This window comes from Pogona vitticeps, chromosome 2, assembly GCF_051106095.1.
Source record: "Pogona vitticeps strain Pit_001003342236 chromosome 2, PviZW2.1, whole genome shotgun sequence".
Lineage (NCBI taxonomy): Eukaryota > Metazoa > Chordata > Lepidosauria > Squamata > Agamidae > Pogona > Pogona vitticeps.
This window is the reverse complement of record NC_135784.1, coordinates 295,093,310-295,102,668: the sequence shown is the minus strand read 5'-3', so window position 1 is coordinate 295,102,668 and position 9,359 is coordinate 295,093,310. Positions and strand designations below refer to the sequence as shown.

The 9,359-nt window shown below is 39.7% G+C and overlaps 1 long non-coding RNA gene across 1 annotated transcript in view; it reads left to right on the top strand.

Annotated features, from left to right (window-relative positions):
- The first annotated feature begins 26 nt into the window (after positions 1-26).
- The window catches only part of LOC144586643 (uncharacterized), a 28,782-nt gene continuing 19,449 nt past the window's right edge, over positions 27-9,359 (top strand). Inside the window, exon 1 of the long non-coding RNA XR_013541571.1 lies at positions 27-6,368. This is a non-coding gene — a long non-coding RNA (uncharacterized LOC144586643). The remainder of the gene's footprint in view (positions 6,369-9,359) is intronic.

The window sequence follows — 9,359 nt, the reverse complement described above, 5'->3', positions numbered from 1 at the left end:
GCCACAGCTGGTGACATCATTACTCTTATACAGCATAAGTTGTGCTACTGGATTTCAGTCTAGTATGTAACTAATAGATAAATAACACATATTTTGATACATGTGCAGAATGTATAACATTCATAAATGCATACCTGGTGGCCTTCATTATTAGACTAACCTTAGAGATTTTAACAAATATATAATAAGAATGGCTTGGAAGGAATTATCTTTGCATAAAGATGCTCTTATGTTCAGTACTCCACATGATAGAGAAGCTCCTAATTTAAATTCCACTGATTTGGAGTGACCACAAATTGGCAAAAAAGGGGGCCTAGTTTTTCATAAGAACTATCCCTGTACTAATGTATATGTATAGAGTCAAATTAAGAATGAACTATTCCAGTTTCAATAGAATGCCTAATAGATCACTCAGCACTGACAAGATATTAGAGGTTTTTAGGGGAAGACTTCAAGTGCTGGAAGCTGGCAGTCTTAATCCAGCCTAACAATTTAGTTGTTTACTCCAGACTGTCTTGAGTCAGGAGTTTGAAAAGTGGTAAGGCATACTCAGGTAAGACAGGTGTTATGCTTTTATGTCCTTTGATGTCTGGTGCTGTTATCAGTTTGCTTATTAGTGATATGCTTTGTTCTCATTTTGACAGTGAATGGCATAAGAGACATCTGAGAACTTGCCCATGTGGAGATATGTTAATATGCACTGCCCAAAAAGTTATATAAGGGCTAGAGATCTGGGGCACTGCTGAGCTTCTATGTCGACCATACAACAGAGAGGTGCTGTGCATGCACAGTAACTGACTCCCAGGGGTCACCTGTCTCTGTTCTTCAGGGGATACTGGCATGCAGAAGGGGCATAATACTTCTCTCTATTCTTTTACTACTTCTGCTTTTTGCTCTATTGTCTCTTTAATAAAGTTTTATGCCTTTTCGTCTGTGGATGTGTTTGTTGTGAACAAAATTCTAAAAGAACCTTTGTCAGCCTTGACAAGACACCATAGCGGGAAAGACTCTGGCCAGGTGATCTATGTGCCTGCTGCTCATTTTGCTGGCTGGATGGCAACTTCAAAAACCGTTTCGTCTGTATGATTCTTGGTCCCTAAAGCAGATCTGGATTATCATGTCTTCTGACAACCCTTCAAATAAAGCATTCTCCTCTTTAAAGTCGGACAGATGGCCACCCTACAGTCACTCCACCCATGATCTAAAGTACGGTTGTGTGCTAATTCTTGGCTGTGGCAGATGAGAGTGTACTCTCAGCGGATGTCTAAAAGGAACCTGAGTGTTTACATGCACATAAAATATCCTTCACCACTGAAAAAATATGTGATCATGGTGTTTGGGGCTGAAATGACCACCCAGATATTGCTGGATACCCACAAAAAGCCAGATTAGACAGATACAGCTAGCATTATGTCATAAAACTGCCAATTTTGAATTCTGGTGGACCACAAAAGCATTCCACTTAAGCCAACCAAGACTCAGCCTCTTTTAAGTTTAACTGTTTTAAAGCTATTCAGGATATAAAGCCATAAAGTTTTACCAGCACTATGTGTGTGGTCATTGTCTTCAGAGGCACTTTCAAACATCAGATAACCAACTCTTGCATAGGAGCTCCTTCGGCCGATTTACGCTAAATTACTTGTTTCTACATTTATGTTGTGCTACCTTGAAGGCTCTTAATAGTTTGCATGGCGACTATTAGAAGATATTTGGAAAAGTCCTAAAATATGTATAAACCATAACGAGAGCTGTACAGATTTGTGTTTTGGGAGTACAGCACCTCTAATAAGATGTGCATATTTATGTTTTAGGACTACAACTCCAAGAAAAACATAGATCTCCGCATCCTTACCTATAACATTTCCAGAAACTGATCTTTGTGTGTGTTTGTGTGTGTAGGCATCCTTCAGTCTTGAGAGACTATGGTAACGTGCTCTGAAGAGAGGACTTGGAACAGCATCTAGTATGGCTGAGGAGGCCAATTCAAGAGTGACAATCCCTTCCACATTAAAGACAAATACAATCTGTCCCCTGTCCAGCTCCCTGATTTGGCTGCTTTTGGGATTGCCTCTTTGCCTCGACCTGCTAGACAAGGGTCTCTTCAAAATGGGAGAGGCCATGATGCACCCGCGTGCCTGAACGCTCAGATGTCAAGGTTTCCCATCTGTTGAGGTCCATTCCTAAGGCCTTCAGATCCCACTTGCAGATATTAGGCATCCTTCAGTCTCAAGAGACTATGGTAATATACTCTGTATGGAGGACTTGGAACAGTGTCTAGTGTGGCTGAAAAGGCCAATTTGAGAGTGACCATCCCTTCCACACTGAAGACAAATACAAACTGTACCCTATCCAGCTCCCTGATTTGGCCACTTTCGTGACTGCCTCTTTGCCTCAGCCTGCTGGACAAGGGTCTCTTCAAATTGGGAGAGGCCGTGATGCACCGCCTGTCTCCAGGCTGAATGCTCAGCTGTCAGGGTTTCCCATCTGTTGAGGTCCTTTCCTAAGGCCTTCAGATCTCACTTGCAGATATCCTTGTATTGCAGCTGTGGTCTCCCTCTGGGGCGATTTCCCTGCACTAATTCTCCATACAGGAGATCTTTTGGAATCCGACATGCCTTGGGTATTCTCACGACATGCCCAAGCCAACAAAATCATTGTTGTTTCAGTAACATAAACACACTAAAAATTCCAGCTAGTCCTAGGACGACTCTATTTGAAACTTTGTCCTGCCAGGTGATACCAAAAATGCGTCGGAGACAACGCATATGGAACGTGTTCAGCTTCCTCTCCTGCTATACACAAAGAGTCAAGAGTACAGGAATGTGCTCAGGACACAGGCTGTATGGACCTGGATCTTGGTATATGCCATCAGCTTCTTATTGAGCCATACTCTCTTTGTGAGTCTAGAGAACATGGTAGCTGCTTTGCCAATGAGTTTATCCAGCTCGACATCTAGGGAGAGAGTGTCAGAGATCGTTGAGCCAAGGCACACAAAGTCATGAACAACCTCCAATTCTTGTATGGAGATGGTAATAGAGGGAGGTATGTCCACGCCCTCGCCCATGACTTGTGTTTTCTTCAGGCTGATAGTTAGTCCAAAGTCTTGGCAGGCCTTGCTAAAACTGATCAAATCCTAGCAAACAGAAACATGATGCTTAATCAAAAATAAAATAACTCAACCAAAGATAAATAAGTAACTTTTACAGTGCTATTTTAGAATATTGCACCTATGGTTCCATATGAACCTATCTTTATTCAAGGTCTGCTTTGGAGGGCCTCATCTGCGTGTACCTGGCTTCAGAGGTTGGGCAGATGGCAATGAGAGAAAGCTATTTAAGTGGAGGCACGTCATGGGGGAATAGCATTCCTTTTGCAATCCAAAAGATGCCAATACTGTTTTCTTTTGGAGTATTTGAAGATCTTTTCATTTTCAAAGGCTTTTCATGGTTGATTTGTAGTTCCACCACCATTAGTTAAAAGATTTTTGTCGGAATTTTAAAAATGCTCTGCTTGGCAGCAGCTGCTGTGCTGATTTTATATGTGTGTTCTTATAGTTTTAATTGGACCGGAGTACTTTTAACTAGGTTTTTTTTTTGCAAGTTATTTGGATTTCATTAACTTAAAAGGTTTTTTTTTTAAAGAATCTAAAATTTTGCCAAATGAAGCTAAAGGGTAGTCACTGATAATGGTTCTGTCTGTGGGCTAGTTTACACATCAGCTATCTACTGCATTTGCATCCACTTTTGCCTGTTTTCAAAAGCTCAGAGCAGAAGAGATTTGCTTCAGTCAACACCTTTTACAAGAGAACAAGAATAAAGGAGCTTGTAAGAGCAGCTTAGGTTAATTAATCTTGTCTTCCTAGAGCAGAATGACTCTACACTCACCCTCACTATATGCATCATCATCCTTAACTTCCTTTAAAGATGTGTGGAACCAGTATGTGGAAGTAATGTGTTAACAATGTAATGTGTAATGCTTTACTTTTGGGGGCAATGAAGTCATAACGATGGTCCTTTTGTGAAATAATACAATTGGTTATGTAATTTGCCAGAATCCTATTACTTACTGCCACTGTAAGTCTGATGGTATAAATCAAGGTGGCTCATTGCCACTAGTTAAGAAACTGGTGGTTGTATTTTCTATCACATACTAGTTGTGTGACTTGGTTTATGACCAGAAGTGCAAATACTGACTTTTTACCTAAAGGCAATATGCTGCTGAAATTTATGCTTTTGGATGTATTCTGGCACAAATATTCAATATTCATTCTGTACATTACTCTCACTCTTTAAATGTTACTAAATTTTTTGTTTATTTATATGTTACTTCTAAAATATGAGGCTTTTAAGGGGGATTTAGATGTTAGATGGTTTTTGAGAAGTTCTTGAAATGTATGATATAACAGACAATGACAGTCCCCAATATATAATTATATATATCGGAATGTGCTTCTTTACGCTGTACGGGTAATAATCAGGACTTTAAATATATACTGTATTTAAAAATCATATAATTATTAGGAATAGAGTTAGCCAGAAAGTTGTCGTATATTGACTGTAGCATTACCAGATGAAAAAGAGGACCAGGTTCCTGTATTTTTAATAGTTGCTTAAAAGATAAAGTTTTAGCAGATGCAATTTTAATGCAAGCTACAACTGCTAAAAATTCCACAGAACTGTTAAAGATGCAAAAGTCCTGTCCTCTTTTTCATCTGGTCACCCTAACCAACTAAGACTGTTGGTCCATCTAGCTCCATATTGTCAACTTTGATGGGAAGCGGCACTCGGCCAGAATCCTTTCCTTATTGTTCCTGGAGAAGTAAGAGAAGAGTGACTCTTTAGACTTTGCATCTTCCTTGAAATGTAGCTGTGTCTCTGGCCTTGGAAACATGGAGTTCTGAATCAGAATTATGTACATCTTTTAAAAGGTATTAAAGTGACTTTTTAAGAATATATTGAGTGTTTTTCTAGCATCACAAAGTAACAACAACTGGCTTCTTTATATGTCCGATTCAAAACACTTGAAAAGCATTATATTTGATATACACTTTGAGTCCTGATTCAGTGGACATGTCCTCTGCTCATGAATAAATAAGATTTGCTGTACCACAGGAATGTTTGCTACTCTCAGAAGACGATAAGATGAACCCACTTCAACCTTAAAAACATGCCACAAGCAGGTAATGGAAAGAAACAAACCACATTACACGAAAACTTCACAGAATTCCAGCTGTCTCAAACAGCCGAGCTACGTGTTCCAAATTACGTAGTCTGCTTGAGGGGTTAAATGTAATTCCATCTCCAGACAACAAGGTCTGTTAAAAATAAGGCAAAATCTGTATAGCAGAGATATAGAACATGTAGCCCTCTAGGATCTAGGTGAATGTTGCACTGCAACTCCTATCATGCACCACTGTACTGTACTGACTAGTACTGATGGGGGTTGTGGTCCAACAATATTTGGAGGATTATGTGCTTCCCATTTCTTTGATATAGTGAAGGATTAACTTGGTAGTACACAGTGTTAGAAGACGGCTTGCATATATGAATGGGTTATTAAAATCTGCCACCACACTGTATATCTTTTTCACATGCAATACTTTTCAGTGGATTGTGCTCAAATTTTCAGCCATCTTTGATGAGGTGTGGAAAATAATATGGTATACATGCACGTATGAATCAGCCTTGAGTCACCTCACAGTAAATCCTACTCAGGTTTGCTAACATTCCTTCTGTTCTTCTTGCCTTTTAACAAATCATGGCTGTATCAAGATTATCTAGGTGAAAAGGTTAGACTGTTTTACATATTTAATTTGAGTCACTGATTCCTTCATCTTACGCAGACTAAACATTTTAATGAAAAGCCCCATAAAAATCCTATTTCAGATTTGTAGTGAAGAAAAGACAGTCTACAATGTCCTTCTTACACCTAAAGACACATAATCTTTTTAGTTTGCTTATACTGTGTCTCATATATCTATTCAGTCCCGAAAGAGTTTTCATATGTTTGTCCTTTTTAAAAAATATGATAAAAGTGAATAACTAATTTATTTCTCTTTTGGTGATCTTTGGCATCATTTACATCTTTGTAATTTGCAGCCAGCAAAGATTTTAAGAAGACTAGCTGGCTCATATTTTCTGGGACTCTTTCTGCACCAGATGTTAATTGTAGTTTTGTATTACTTCTGTAGCTGCTGCTTGAGCATTGTATCAGGACTGTTGAAACTGTGGAATAACCATCTTCAGAGTAAGAGGTCAAGGAGACAGCTATATCCTCCGTCCTGGGATATATATTATGGGGTGCTGGGATTCTTCCTGAAATGGGACAAGCAGTGGCTCATTGGATTCCTTGAGTGTCTGATCCTGGAGGTATGAAACTTCTCAGTCATAATTATGGGCATTTTGTTAGCATGGCTTTTTGGAGCATACAAAATGCCTTTCTAACATCATAAAGTAATTACTATCTTCTACATATATGAGATTGTAAACATTTAAAAATATGTTTGAGACACGCTTTGAGTTTTAAGTGCAGTGTATATGAATAGGCTACTTTCGCGATGCGATTGGCCAACAAAGACTGCTGCCCTTCTTGATTACTCTCTTACTTGGACTGCTTCTACTGTTCCTATTTTAAATCTCAGTTGCAAAACTGGCTCTTTTGCTATGAAAAGGGTGTTTGTTGGGGAAATAGTCTGCAAGTAGTACTGTAGGCCTGGCAACTCGCCAGCTCTCCATTATGGAGTGATTGTCTTCTGTTTAATGGGAAATCCCTGTTCTTATTCCCTACTGAGCTTGGGGTAGGTCTGAAGTATATCTTTGGTGCTGTGGGGAAAAGACATTAACTAGGGAAGCAATGTGTTATGACCTTAGGCTCTATGCCAAGTGAAATAAAAACTCACTTTTACATGTTGTTTATGCATTCAGAAAAAGAATAAAATTAAACTCTGCACCATATCTCTTCGCATGTTTGCCAAAGTTCTGCAGGCTCTTATCCTCAAAGATAATGAGGTGACTTTTAGCACTCCTCTATGGAGTAAGAACCAGGTTTTTTCCATTACAGTTCCTCACTGTTTTCCCCTGGTAAATGTGTTCAACAATTGAATCTTAGTACTCCACACTACATATTTAAAACCACCAGAATTTCTTCCGCCACAGCCCTTTAGCTCATGTTCTTCCAACCCATTTCCCCATATTTGTCTTCTAAGCCCTCAGCTAATTTTCTGTTTTACTCAGGTTTTTTTACCAGTTTTTGCAGTGTTTTGCTGAGCCACTGGTCTTGACAAACATTGGGTCCTAGTAGGAGTCCCATCCACCAGCAAGTTACACAGCTGTGCTTCCTTAAAAAAAATAAGGGGTTTTAACCCGTCCTTTGAAACTACCCAAGTGCATCTAAAAGTGGTCCTCTCTCAGATTTGCATAATGAATTGAGAGATTGGCTAGACTAAGAGTTGCATTTGAGATGGATATCTTAATAGCTCTACTAATGCCACTTCTACTTTTGCTCCCTAGTAGGCTGCAAGTTCCCTTCACTCACGGATTTCTCTAGTTTCACATACTCTCTATTTCTTCCACTCTCTCACACATATACACTGCCAGTGGCACATTGACTTTTAAAGTATTTGTGTTAGATTATATCAGCTATTGACCCAAACAGATTTGCAGCATAGCAGTAGAATTATGTCACAGCAAGAGTATTTTTTAAAATCTATGTCATGTTTGTGATAGCAACTGTTTCCCCCGCCCCCCATAATAATAATAATTTATTGTCATTGTAAGTATATACACAGTATACCCATACAACGAAATTCACAACCAGTTATAATAAAAGTCACTTTGACATATGGATAGGCATCAAGTTCCAACTCAGGGCATGATCACACGAGGCAAATATTCCTTAGTTATACCCCTGTTAGATCACTGCAGAAATTTCCAGTCACACGACACACAGCCATTATCGGATCATTTACCTGGCCAGCGGTGCAACTGTAGTTTATTCTCCTCTTGCTGGGAGACTTCTCCTATTTTGTTCTAATGGTGTTTCAATATATTCTTTAGAAGTATGACATATGTGCATGAACCTATACAGTATTTTCCAAAGCCAAGTCAATAGGGAAGGTGGTTGTCATTATTGCTGCGTGGCTGCCCTGCTATAATTTTTGTTTAAATTGTTTTGTGGCTGGTATGTCAATACATAAGTAAACTTATGTCAATTGCCAGGTATGCTAGGGCATTGGTAGCAAATCAAAAAGCATGCTACTTATATACTGCCCCATAGTTCTTCAAGCACTCTCTGGGCGGTTTACAAGTTAATTATTGACAGAGTAGCGGTATAACAAGGATTACCCAGTAGGTGATAACCAGCAGAGCTTCCCAGAGTGAAGTGAAGACACAGGCAGCAAACAATCTTGATAGTAGAATATTTTGTATTATATACAAGATATGTACAGGTATATACACAGCGTAGTCCTTGTCCAGTCCCAATTGTCACACACAGCAATATCCACAGAGTTTAAATCAATGTCAGAGTCCAGTAAATAGTCAAGGTCAATATACCATGCAGTCAGTCCGGTTCGCCAGAGTTCCTCTTCTCCCAAGCTCGTAGATACGGCTTCCACAGGATTCTCCAGCACGACGACAACACTCCACGACCAACAGCAACACCCACATCAACCCACAATGGTGTCTGCTTGTTCTCTCAGCTATATCCCCATGATTAGCCAACCTTGTGATTGTTCATCCTGCTGATACAATCAGCTCAGCTGCATTGACTCATGCTTAGCTTTACTTTATAGCTCTGATCCTTACAAATACTTATATCTTGTTGCCAAACTGCATTTAACAATTTACTCAGGTTTATCCCAAACCTGACAATTGTGCAGGCTACACATTGCCTCCCCAGCAAGCTGGGTACTCATTTTACCAACCTCAGAAGGATAGAAGGCTGAGTCAACCTTGAGCCATCTACCTGGGCTTGAACCCCAGGTCGTGAGCACAGTTTTGGCTGCAGTACAGCGGTTTAACCACTGCACCACGAGGCTGGCCTTGTATCACTCCACGTACTGCCTGGTAAGCAATACAGCTCTGTGTGGGAATGCCAGGTCCACTGAGTGAAGTGCAGTTCTTCTAGAGGTGCTGGCGCAACAGAGGAAATTTACCAAACAGGAACCCCTACCCGACATATTGATGTATTGTTAATTTTTTTAAAAAAATTGAAGTAAGGTGCGACAGTGCCCCAGAAAACAAGAGAGAAAATAAATCGGTATCACGGTGTAGCCTGTCATAACGAATCAAATAGGAGAAAATGGATCGGTAATGTTAAAACACATTGGGACGCTTGTCCAGGTATATACACCATGTGAC